This window comes from Rana temporaria, chromosome 11, assembly GCF_905171775.1.
Source record: "Rana temporaria chromosome 11, aRanTem1.1, whole genome shotgun sequence".
NCBI classification, from domain to species: domain Eukaryota; kingdom Metazoa; phylum Chordata; class Amphibia; order Anura; family Ranidae; genus Rana; species Rana temporaria.
In genome coordinates this window covers 148,535,806-148,549,351 of record NC_053499.1, presented here as the reverse complement: position 1 = coordinate 148,549,351, position 13,546 = coordinate 148,535,806, and the positions used below count along the sequence as shown (strand labels likewise).

At 37.2% G+C, this 13,546-nt stretch overlaps 1 long non-coding RNA gene across 1 annotated transcript; it reads left to right on the top strand.

Annotated features, from left to right (window-relative positions):
• The first annotated feature begins 695 nt into the window (after positions 1-695).
• On the top strand, positions 696-3,612 carry LOC120917847. Its single transcript, XR_005744242.1, has 4 exons — positions 696-946; positions 1,100-1,189; positions 2,835-2,921; positions 3,085-3,612. It is a non-coding gene; the product is annotated as an uncharacterized LOC120917847 (long non-coding RNA).
• The last annotated feature ends 9,934 nt before the right edge of the window (positions 3,613-13,546 follow it).

The following is a 13,546-nucleotide window of genomic DNA, read 5'->3' as shown; positions in this document are numbered from 1 at the left end:
TCTTTGGACACTGCAATGCGTAAAATTATTCAACGATTTCTGAGAACTTCATCTTCAGATGTTGGGTGTTTATTGGCCATGGAAACATTTAATGGACACCCTTCCAATTGTTATTAATAGTTATTATTATTCACATTTTTGTCCCTATAAAAAAAGCCGCTTGAAGTTGGAAACTGTAGACACTTTTCAATCTTTGAACACTGCAGTGCTATAAATTATTCAACGTGGCTGCACCCATAAAATATTTTGGGTGACATCATGTTGCAACATTATTCCAAATATTAATATATTCAAAGGAAACCTGTAAGATTTCCTAATTAGTGACCTGCAATCTCAAGTTTTTTTTTTTTTTTTGGTGAAAGTATCCAAATAAACTGATTCATAGAAAGGTTTTAAGCTTCCCTGGGTCATTGAAATTTTTTATTTTTTTTATTTAGAGATAAAACATTTCCGTTTGTGCATAGATTACGATGTGAGTGTGGCCTTGTGTATTAGGGGGTTAATGTATTTTCCTAGTAAACTGGAAAAGTTTTTCTTTTTTTTTTTTTTTTTACTGCTTTCACAACCCAACTGTTTACATTGTAAATAATAAAACTGCAAAAATAACACCATCTGAGAAATAAAAATACACAACTTCCATATTTAGGCAAAGTGTGTTTTTGTTACCCAATTATTTAATTTCATCAACAAGGCTCTCCTATAAAAAGGCAGATTTATAGAGGCTGTGTTTTCATAGAAGGGATTTGTTAAGTACTAGAAACGCAGCCTGCCTGCTGCAGGGTGAAAAAAAAAATAGGCGATTGAAATGTGTCTATTTGTGTTTGCGTTGTGTTAGTCTAAGAGAGCGGTTTTGACAAATTCCAAACTTTAATTTCTGATTCTGAAAACACATTTCCTTGAGTGTGTGGAGGCTGACAGACAAGGGAGAGCAATGGGAACGTTCATTGTAAGTACAGTTTTAAATATTTCTTAAACTTCACTTTTTGTTTTATTACTTTTTTTAAAAAAACAGTTAGGTTGCCTTAATGTCTTATGATTGGCAAATATTTTTTTTAATTTTACTGTGGGTTTTAACCTTTTTTTTTTTTTAATCCCCTAGTAAATGATTATCACCAGTCTTACAAATATGATAAATATACTTGGGTGACAGTGTATCAGAAGACATTAAACATAGAAGAGTATCCAAGAAGTGAGTCTACAATCGTTAACTGATTTTGTAATAAAAGAAATGCAATACTGATAAAAATGGTTGTTATAGGTTGTTTTTTTGTTTTTTTTACATTTGCATTTAAATGCAGTTTTTCTCTTTATTCAGTTTTACAGTAAATGAAATATTTCTGAGGTTAGAACTAATAAAACAGATTCCCATAATGATGCAAACACATGTTTAAAAGTTGACTTTTTATGCAGACCATTTATTCTTTTGATTAAAAAAATATATATATTAAAAAAAAAAATACGTGTAACCTGTTACTTCAGGAAACTTATATATGACAAAATAATTATTTTTACAGTTGGTGATGTTCTAAAACATAAAAAATATAATATACTTTAAAATGTATCTTATAATATTATCTAAGTGAAAATGTTTTAAGTACTTTAATGAATGACAACTTTGTACCCTCAAATGTAGTGCAGAAGATATATTGCATTTATTATCACAGATAATAATGATATTATAAATAGTATTTTAACAGTATATACATCTATTTATTGTATCCTACATTTATACATTTAGATCTAACGTATTTTTCAATGCTATCTATTTATTCATTTTTAAAGAACCCAATGATCAATGCTTTTGCATTACAAAATATTATTATTAATTTATTTTATTTTATTTTATTTATTTCAGGTACTTATATAGCGCCATCAATTTACACAGTGCTTTACATATACATTGTACATTCACATCAGTCCCTACCCTGAAGGAGCTTACACTCTAAAGTCCCCAACTCACATTCATACTTACTAGGGATAGTTTAGCCAATTAACCTCCTGTCATGTCTTTGGAGTATGTATTGTATATATGGTAAAAGAGGTAAAACAAATCAAAGCATTTTATTACTATATATGATAAATAAGGTAAAACAATACAAGCATTTTATTACTATATATGATAAATAAGGTAAAACAATACAAGCATTTTATTACTATATATGATAAAAGAGGGAAAACAATACAAGCATTTTATGACTTATTTTAAATAGCAATACAAACACATTGGTGATATTAAAGTCACATTATAAACCAAAATCTTTTGTATTTATTATTATTATTTATTATATTTTATTACAATATTGACATTATTGACATTACAGAACATTTAAAAGAAATGAAAAGCTGTAAGAAAAAAGCAAACAGCAATAGACACACAACAAAGCTTTTTCATTTTAACAATTTCATATATATCACTTTTTAATGCATCAAAATGTTGGTTTTTATCATCACCCTTAAATGAAAATGATACTTTTTATGGTTTGAAATTGAAATAAAATTCTATGAATATTCAGAATTGTAAGGAAATTTATTTTTTTTCTGAAATCTTTTACATTCTTTGTTTTACTTTATTAGTTAGCCATCAGATGATCTAATTAAAAACTGCATTGTTTATCCCGTCATATTGTACAACTTCTAAAATATATAAAGTATATTTCTTGTGATATTTTAATCCTCAAATATAGAATTGTGAAAAATGACACTCAATATATTTAAAAAAAAAAATGAACTTGCAATGTTAAGTAAAAATTGTTTATACATGGCTTGGTGGCTTTCATCTTTAATGTGTTTAATATGAATAACAAAATCTTTTGAAATATTTTGCCTCTACTTAGAGCTATCACGGCTGACCTCCTTCATACTGTAATATTGGCTCGTCATCAGAAAACATTTAATGAGTTGGACTGATTACAGAACATAAGGTACCAAAAAGGGCAAGTTATTGCATACAGGAAGACAAAATATTGCAGTTTTCTCTACCAAAACTGCTTTCATGTAACTGTCAGGATATGACACATGTTTACTAATCTGGGTGGCTCTGACATTCTTGACTTGAGGTTTTTAAAGAAGATTTTTTTTTTGCAGCACAGATATGTCAGAACTGAACAGAAGATGGCGCTCTAGCTTCTACGATGGGAGTAAATACACATATTGCTTCATACATAAATCTTCCTCTATGATTACAAGACTGTATACCACATATAAAACCTTAATTGGTAAAATAAAATAAAAAAAGAAATGTAAACTATAGATTTCATTTAAAACAATACTGGTATTTAAACAATACTGGTTACTGTCTATATTTTATAAGAATACAAAATGTTTATATGTGTTAAAAATGTAGATCTATTTTAAAAATATTTGTTTCAATTTTTTTTTTGAATTTATTTTATTTAAGATTTTATTATCAGGAGTTACTTGGGTTTCAGGGCATGTTAGGATGTTAGAACAATGCTAAAAGCCAGCTATTAGTCTAAAGTTTAGGACTGCCTTCCAGAAATGTAGTCTGATGATGATTGGCAATAATAGTAGTAATAATAATAAGAAAAAGAAAAAGAAGAATTAAAACTGTGAATCAATTTGTTTTAATCTGATATTTTATTATAAGGATGTTATTATTTAAAATAATAATAAACGTTAAATAATTAATACCAACCATTACATTTTATCAACCAAGTAAAAAAAAAAATAATGAAATTCAGATATTAAGACTTTTTTGGTTTATGTTTATAAATAAATCACATGATCCCTATTAAAAATGAGACACACTCAGAAGACATTAAACATGGAAGAGTATCCAAGAAGCGAGTCTATGATCGTCAACTGATTTTGTAATAAAAGAAATGCAATAGTGATAAAAATGGTTGTTTCAACTTGATTTCTTTTTTTGTTTTTTATATTTGCATTTAAATGCAGTTTTTTTCTTTATTAAGTTCTATAGTAAATTCAATCCGTGGGATACATGAAGAAAAAAAATGGCTGCACATCCAAAGACTCCAAATGCTTTTATTGAGATAACCGTGATGACACCAAGGACACCAGAAAACAGTCACGTAGACGCGTTTCACCCATACATCATTAACCTGATGTGCAGCCATTTTTTCTTTTAGTTAATTAATTAAAGTGATAACATTTATTGGCTAACTAAATAGACTAAAAAATATAAGGCAAATTTGTCTTCAGAAAGATAAAATACTAAATCAGAACATTATATGATATTATTACAAACATTATTATTATTATTATTATTATTATTATTATTATTATTATTATTATTAATAATATTAACTATTACTTCTACCACTACTACTACTAATAACTGAATGCAAATACTAACACAAAATATATAATTTCATATTAATACTACTTTTACTACTACAACAACTACTACTACTTCTACTACTAATACTACTACTAATAATAATAATAATATTATTAATAATAATGTTGTTATTATTATTTCTATTATGTATTATATTTTTATTCTTTCCATTATTTATGGTATTATTATTATTATTATTATTATTATTATTATTCACCAACATAACAAATCAGAATACATTCGTTTTAACTATATTGTAAAAAGGGGCAGCTTATTTTTTTTAGAACATTTTAATTTCCTGAAACTGTTACCATTAACTAAAATTCACTTCATGCCTTTCAGCACTCCCATTCCTTTTGTCATCCTTTTCATATAGTCCCAAGTGATCAAATTCCATCATGTTTGTAAATAAAAAATAAATAAATTAAATATTGATTTGACTGGCTGCTATGACATCACTATTTTCTGTTATCAAGTATTTGCACTTAATAAATACGCATCATTATTGTTTACAGGGTGTGATCAAGCAATACATACTCAATTAAACAATGTAATAGTGTATTTATTTGTTATATCCTAATCAGGGCAAAAAAGAGGGACAGCTGTAAAGGGAAGAAGGATGTTGGGATTTGTTTTCAATAGAGGTTAGACGTGTGTGTATACATAATTCAATGTTTGCTTAACATTGTATTGCATTGTGTATCTGTGTGTTTTAGTGTTTTAACATGTTGCAGTGTTTGTGGATGCCTCTGCATACATTGGTGTGTTTTGTTACATTTGTGTGTTTTGTTACATTGCTGTGTTTTGTTACATAGTGTGTTGGTCCCTTTAAAAGGGTATAGAGTGTGTGTGTTTGTTTGTACATATAGCAGTGTGTGTATGTTTGTACAATGTACATATAGCAGCGTGTGTGTGTTTGTTTGTACATATAGCAGTGTGTGTGTGTTTGTTTGTACACATAGCCGTGTGTGTGTGTGTTGGCACAAGGTTGGCTGTCTCTGCCTTGGATCAAGTTTCTGTTCATTGTACATATTGCTGTGTGTTCCTGGAGAGGGACTCATAGACAAGGCAGAGGACCTTCCTTAGCAAATCCACAACCAAAATACCTCCCCATAGTCACACACACACACACACACACACACACACACACACACACACACACACACACACACATATTTCACTAGTCTGTCTGTGTATATAAGCCCCCCATGAATCCCCAGTGGCAGAGTTAATGCTACTCAGAATTAATGAACAATAGGCTTTCTGCCAAAAAAAATTCCCATTTGGCTGCAACCAAGTATGGCAATACGATTTAACCTTCCACTAATGGCAGAGAGACCTTCTCATCCAGGTGATTACCTTTACACAGCCAGTTTGGCAAGTCTAATATTAAAAGATCAAATGCAGTGTGTTATGTGTTTAGTGTGTTGTTATACCATATTGTACGGGCACAGGGTCCCCCATACTGGCATTAACACTCACAGTGGCCTTAATCTGCAAGAACATGGCACCATACTTCTAGAGCCTGACCACAAAAGTGTGATGACCAATCACTGGCAGGAGAAGCTCGATTTTTAAAAAATTCCCCTCCACATGATTGTTTATGTTCACTTCACTCCATTTCACTGCTTCTCACCTCACTTCACATGACAGAATATCAGACCAACGGAGAGAGAGGCGAGAAAGAGGGACACAATTGTGATATTCAGGAGAGAGAGAGAAGAGAGAGAAAAAGAAGAAAGAAAAAAAGAGAGAGAAAGAAGGAGAGAGAGAGAAGAGAGAGAAAAAAAGAAGAGGGAGAACAAAAGAAAGAAAGATGTATCAAGAGAAGAGAGAGAGAAAGACATAGAGAGAGAGAGAGAGAGAGGAGAAAAAGAAAGAAGAGCGAGGAGAAAGAGAGAAGGGGGGAGAGAAAGAAATGAAAAAAGAGGGATAGAGAGAGAGAGGAGAGGGAAAAAAGGAGAACACAAGAAAGAAAGAAAGAAAGATGGATCAAGAGAAGAGGGAGAGATAAAGAAAGTGAGACAGAGAAAAGAGAGAGAGAGAGAAATAAAAAAAGGGGGGGGGGAATAGGAGAGGGAGAACGAGAGCGAAAGAAAGAAGAGGATAGAGAGAAAAAAGAGAAGAGAGCAACAAGAGGATAGAGAGAACAAGAAAGAAAGAAAAGAGAGAAAGGAGGAGAGAGAGGGAGAACAGGAGAGAAAGAAAGAAAGAGCGAAATAAAGCAAGAGAGAGAGAAGGATAGGGAGAACAAAAGAAAGAAAGAAAGATGGATCGAGAGAGAGAGAGAGAGTAAGAGAGGGAGAGGAGAAAGAGAAAAAAGAGGGAGAATAGAGAGAGAAGGGGAGAGAGAAATACATGAAAAAAGGGGGATAGAGAGAAGAGGGAGAGAGAAAGAAAGTGAAAGAGAGAGAAATAAAAAGAGAGGGGGGAGGGGAATTTTTTTTAGAAAATAGGAGAGGGAGAACGTGAGCGAAAGAAAGAAGAGGATAGAGAGAAAAAACAGAAGAGAGTTACAAGAGGATGGAGAGAACAAGAAAGAAAGAAGAGAGAGAGAAAGGGAGAGGGAGAACAGGAGAGAAAGAAAGAAAGAAAGAAAGAAAGAAAGAAAGAAAGAAAGAAAGAAAGAAAGAAAGAAAGACAGAGAGAGAAGGAGATGGAGAACAAAAGAAAGAAAGAAAGATGGATCGAGAGAGTAAGAGAGGGAGAGGAGAAAGAGAAAAAAGAGCGAGAAAAGAGAGAGAAGGGGAGAAAGAAAGAAATTTAAAAAAGGGGGATAGAGAGAAGAGGGAGACAGAAAGAAACGGAGAGAGAGAGAGAAATAAAAAGAGAGGGGGAGGGGAAAAAATTGAGAAAATAGGAGAGGGAGAATGCGAGGGAAGAAAAAATAGAATAAAGAAAGAAGAGGATAGAAAGAAAAAAGAGAAGAGAGCAACAGGAGGATAGAGAGAACAAGAAAAAAAGAAGAGAGAGAGAGAAAGGGAGAGAGAGAACAGGAGAGAGAGAAAGAAAGAAAGGAAGAGAGAAAGAAAGCCAATGAGAGAGAGAGAGAAAAAGGAGAGGGAGAACGAAAGAAAAAAAGAAAGATGGATCAAGAGAGAGAGAAAAAAAGTAGGAGAGGGAGAGGGGAAAAAGAAAAAAGAGCGAGAAGAGAGAGAGAGAAGGGGATAGAGAAAGAAACTAAAAAGAGGGAGATAGAGAGAAGAGGGGGAGAGAAAGAAAGTGAGAGAGGGAGAAATAAAAAGAGGGGGGGAGAGGAGAGGGAGAACGAGAGCGTGGAAAAGAAAGAAAGGAAGAGAGAAGAAAGAAAGAAGAGGATAGAGAGAGAGGAGGAGAGAGAGAAAACAGAGAAGAGAGCGAGAAGAGAACAGAGGATAGAGAGAACAATAAAGAAAGAGGAGAGAGAGAAAGGGTGAGGAAGAACAGTTGAGAAAGGAAGAGAGAAAGAAAGCCAGAGAGAGAGAAGAGGAGACAGAGAGAAAAAATAAAGGAGAGAGAAAGAAAGAAAGAAAAAGAAAGAAAGAAAGAAAGAAAGAAAGAAAGAAAGAAAGAAAGGAAAAAAAGAAAGAGGAATATATGTTTAGATCTGACAAGAATAGAGGGGTATGCAGAGAGAGAAGGGAGGGAGAGAGAAAAAGAAAGAACAAGAAAGAAAAGGGGGTAGAGTGAGAGAAGAGAGGGAGGAGAGGAAAGGAGAGAGTGGAGAGGGGAGGGAGGGATGGATCAGAGGTCAATGATCTGTCTTATGTGTTTCAATGAGGCATTGAATTCAGCACTGGGCCATGATTCATACATAGCATCCCTCCTAATTATTCCCAGGTGGAGCCGGCTTCTTGGCACTGTATGAGGGTCATATTCCCACAGGACGTGAATCACACGGAGGAGCTGAGCTGTGTCCAGCCCTGACTGTCCACTCCAATCCTCCGCTGGAGACACACAGCATGGACAAGGCCAGACTTCCATGAGTCTCCAGTGGAGGGATTGCACAACCAGGAATTGTGAATAGGAGGCTCAACATGTGTATAAAACAACACATAGAACACATGCAGGTGTATATTCTGCCATAATAACTGGAGTGTGAGCTTATCTGACTGATGTGATTGGCTCAGTGTTCTATATACAGCACTACGGAGTATATCAGAGCTATATAATGTTTAATAATAGTGTGTGACTGTGGGGAGGACATTAGAGTGTAAGCTCCTCTGGTGCAGATACTGATGTGACTGGCTCAGTGTTCTCTGTACAGCACTGTGGTATATGTCAGAGCTACAGTGCCTTGAAAAAGTATTCATACCCCTTGAAATTTTCCACCTTTTTTTCATGTTACAACTAAAAACGTAAATTTATTTTATTGTGATTTTATGTGATAGACCAACACAAAGTGGCTCATAATTGTGAAGTGGAAGGAAAATTATAAATAGTTTTCAAAGATTTTTAGAAATAAATATGTGAAGAGTGTGGCGTGTATTTGTATTCAGCCCCCCTGAGTCAATACTTTGTAGAACCGCCTTTTACTGCAATTACAGCTGCAAGTCTTTTTGGGGATGTCTCTACCAGCTTTGTGTCAGTTGTGCCATACTCTTTCCATTTTCGGATGATAGATTGAAGAGATGTTCAAAGCTTGAACACAACCAAACCCTGCTTTAAACTTCTCCACAACTTATCCTTGGCCTTCATGATGCTGTTTGTTCACTAAGGTTCTCTAGTCTAAAGGACCTCTGAGGGCTTCACAGAGCAGCTATATTCCTACTAAGATTAAATTGCACACAGGTGGACTCTATTTACTAATTAGGTGACTTCTAAAGGCAATTGGTTCCACTAGATCTTAGTTATGGGGTATCAGAGTAAAGGGGGCTGAATACAAATACACGCCACACTTTCACATATTTATGTGTAAAACATTTTGAAAACCATTTATCATTTTCCTTCCACTTCACAATTATGTGGCACTTTGTGTTGTTCTATCACATAAAGTCCCAATAAAATACATTTATGTTTATATATATATACCGTATTTATCGGCGTATACCGTGCACTTTTTTCCCCTTAAAATCAGGGGAAATCGTGGGTGCGCGATATACGCCGATACCCGCTTCCCGCGCTGTGTTTGAACGCCGCCGCCGACATATACCGAGCGCAGTACACTCGGGTACACTCGGCCAGGCTCGGCTCCGCTCGCGGTCACGCCCTGTGCCGCCTCCTAGCCTTTATGCGAGAGGAGCCGAGCGTGGCCGAGCATGCCCGAGTGTACTGCGCTCGGTATATGTCGGCGGCGGCGTTCAAACAGCGCGGGAAGCGGGGATCAGCTCAGAAACAGCGCGGGAGAAGCGGGGAGGACACCACCAAGGCCGCAGACGGACGACAAGGCACCGACGAGGGGCATTCAAACTGTAAGTATTTTATTTTTTTCCTGAAATTTCCCTTTTAGGTTGGGGGTGCTCGCTATACGGCGGTGCGCGCTTTACCCCGATAAATACGGTATATATATATTAGAGGGTGCCCACCCCTTGTTTATTGGTCACTGAGATTCCTCATTGAGGACCAATGAAGGGAGAAGGGTGTAGTCTTTGACTTCACTTTCATAAGTCAGTATTTGCAGGGCAGGACTTAGGGTGGTGAGGGCCCCTGGGCTTGAGTCACTTTCTGGCCCTACCTTCTATACATTACTTTAAATAGAACAAAATGATACATACACAAGCTATGTATTAGAGCTACACAATTCTGGATAAACTTAGAATAAAAATAGAGATCACGATTCAGAAGTAAACCCCGGCCGATTTTTGCAGTTTTTCAATTATTAAGTTATAACAGCTCATCGCAATGCAATACATACAAATATATATCCCCCTAAAACGAGGCCTGCAAATACCTTTTTTAGGATGGTTTTGTTCTCTGTATTTCCGGGTATCTCAATCGCCATTCGTACTGCAGTTATGTGATTCCAATTATGACGTTGCTTCCGCCCTTACTGTGTCCCTGTCGGTAATCTCGCGCATGCGCCGTTGCGCCGTAGCCATTCATTGCTGTGTCTGTGGCTGCTTTTTTATTTCACTCCCCTTCTGTGACGTCTTCTTTAGTCACATGGGGGAGTATCAGGAAGAGTGGAGGGAGCTAAACACCACAAGACTTCTCCTCTGTGCCGGACAGAGGAGAAGTTCTCACAGACTGCATTCTGGCAAGCTTTAAATGCCAGTTTAGAGGGGCTGATGTGCGCAAGCGCGGTGACGTCATGCAAATGATCAGCTGCCTGTGTAATGGGCTATTTTTTAAGACAATGTTGTTCCGAAGGTTTACATTACAACCACTTTAAATGACTGGCATATTATTGAAAAAACTTAAACGTAAGGGGCCCCCAATTGGGCAGGGCCCATGGGCTTGAGCCCAGTCAAGCCCAATGGTAAGTCCGGCCCTGAGTATTTGCATATCTCAGTGTCCTGGTGGTATTTGGGGTTCCCAAGGTGCTCTGGATAATGGTGTGAGATGCATACATTAATATTTACAAGGTATGGAAAGGGTTACTTTAAGTGACATCACCACTACACATAATCAGTGATCCCGGGGACACCACCAAGCCAAAATATTATACATCAGCTAAAAAATTCATAAAAATCTTGTTGATCGATGGATTAATAATTGCAGAAACTCAGAGTTCTGGCAGACAGACAGCCCTGAAGGATCCATAACATTGGACTAAATGATGTCTGGAGCTTTTCATGTCCATTTGTCTTCTCTCCGTCATTCCCTTAATAATAATGTTTCCCTATAATACAGACTGCGCTCTGGTTTTCTCATAAACAATATTTTTCAGACATGAGAATTAAACCGATTTTTTAAATGTTGCAAGTCTGTAAAGTATCCAGAAAATGTAACTAAAACTGTAAGTTGTTATTTATTTAATAATATTGTGTACAGTGAACTCATTACAAAGTTTATAATGGATTTAGTTACACCAGATCAGGGAGCGCCAAACTACGGCCCGTGGGCCACATCCGGCCCGCTACAAGGTTTATTTTTTTTTTCGGCCTGCAGTTGGGGTTAGTGGTGTATTCCTCAATGTGCACTGACTGAGGATCAAGGTCAGCAGAGGCTGCCTATGCTCTCCGCTTCTGATGTAAGGAAGGGCTCTGATGGGGGACCCTAATGGAACGGGTGACTTTGATGGGGGACCCTGATGGAAGGGGGACAGGGGACTCCTAAGACAGACTTTGATGTAAAAGAGAACTTTGATAGGGACTCTAATGTAAGGGGGATTCTGATGGGGACCCTGATGTAAGGGGGTTTTTAATGGGGACCCTGATGTAAGGGGGTACATGAATTCAAAATATTTTGATCAATTTGATTTTGAGCCTGCACGGGGAAAACAGTGATGGGTTCAATAACTTACAATTGTACCTTCCAACTACAGATTGAAATGCACTTCCCAGTGTGTATCATATTGATTAAATGGGTTGTAAACTATAAATCGATTGTTTATCTTAAGAGTGATTGGTCAGAAAATAAATCCACCATTTACAGAAGCATATATGGCCACAGTAACATAGATAAACACCCCCCCCCCTTTAGTCTTCCCCATTTCTCCCTCTTCTCTCTCCATTCCCTTCTTCTGCCCTTATTACCACTCTCCTCTTCTCCATTCACTTCACTCCTCCTCTCCTCTCATCCCCTCTGCCCTTCTCCATTCTCCTCTTCTTTCTTCCCTTTTCTTCTCCACTCCTCTTAATTCTCTTCTCCTCTTCTCTCCTCTTCTCCCCTTGTCTCCATTCTCCTCTCCTCCATTCTCCTCTCCCAACTTCTTCCTTCTCCTCTTCTCCATTCTCCTCTCCTCTTTTTTCTTCCCTTTTCTTATCCACTTCTCTTATGTCTCCTCTCTCCTCTTCTGCATTCCCCTCTCCTCCATTCTCCTCTTCTCACTTCCCTTTTCTTCTCCACTCCTCTTATCTCTCCTATCCACCCCTCCACTCCCCTTTTCTCCATTCTCCTCTCCTCTTCCCTTTTCCTCTGCAATCCCCTTATCAATTCTCTCTCCACTCCTCCCCTCTTCTCTTCTCAATTCTTCTCTCCTCCATTTTTTCTTCCCTTCTTTCTTCCCTTTTCTCCACTCCTCTTATCTCTCCTCTCTCCTCTCCTCTCCCATCTTCTCCATTCTCCTTTCCACCATTCTCCGCTCCTCTTCTCTCATCCCGTTTCCTCTCCTCTCCACTCCTATCTCTCCCCTCTTCCTCTCTCCACTTCTCCATTCCCCTCTCCTCTTTTTTCTTCCCTTTTCTTATCCACTCCTCTTATCTCTACTCTTCTCCATTCTCCTTTCCTCTATTCTCCTCTTCTCTCTTCCATTTTCCTCTCCTCTTCACTCCTATCTCTCCCCTCTTCCCCTCTCCACTTCTTTCCTCTCCTCTTCTCCATCCCCCTCTCCTCTTTTTCCTTCCCTTTTCTTATCCACTTCTCTTATCTCTACTTTTCTCCATTCTCCTTTCCTCCATTCTCCTTTTCTCTCTTCCCTTTTCCTCTCCACTCTTCCTATCTATCCTCTCCTCATCTCTCCACTCCTCTCCTCTCCTCTTCTCATCCATTTATTTTCTGTCCTCTCTTTTGATTTCCTCACCCTGCTTCTCTCCACTTCCACTCCTTCCTTCTCTGTTGCTCCCCCTCTTTTCTCCTTTTCCTGTCTTCTCTTTTCCCTCTTTGCTTTTTTTCTCTCCGTTGCTCCTCCCTCCATCCTCTCTCTGTTATTAATTGTTATTAAGTACAATTAATAAATCTACCAGTCAATAATCAATTGCTAAGGGATAACCTCAAATGTGATGCATACTGTACACAGAGAAGATAAATATGCTTTTAAAATATATTTTCTTTTCTCTTCTTTTCGCCTTGTGATGTGTATCTCTAAAATTGCTCCATCTGTTTTCCTGGACATTGTAACATCATTGACAGACGCAAGCCATTTGACTTAATTTATGCCACTGGGCAGGTAATATTTCACGTGAAGAGGTCACCCTGCACCGCACACAGCTTCCCATCAGGACAGTGACCCAGACTGGGCCAGTTCAGCTGCAGACAAGATACAGGTGGAATGAGACAGGCCTTGTCCCACCCACAGACCAGTGAAATGGCTTCTGTGAATGGGGGGGGGGGGGGGGGGAGAGAAGCATCTGGTGACCATTTGGTACCTTGAATTGTAATTGCACCATTTGGCTGAGGAATTACTGAAGCTTGCTGGCGTGAACC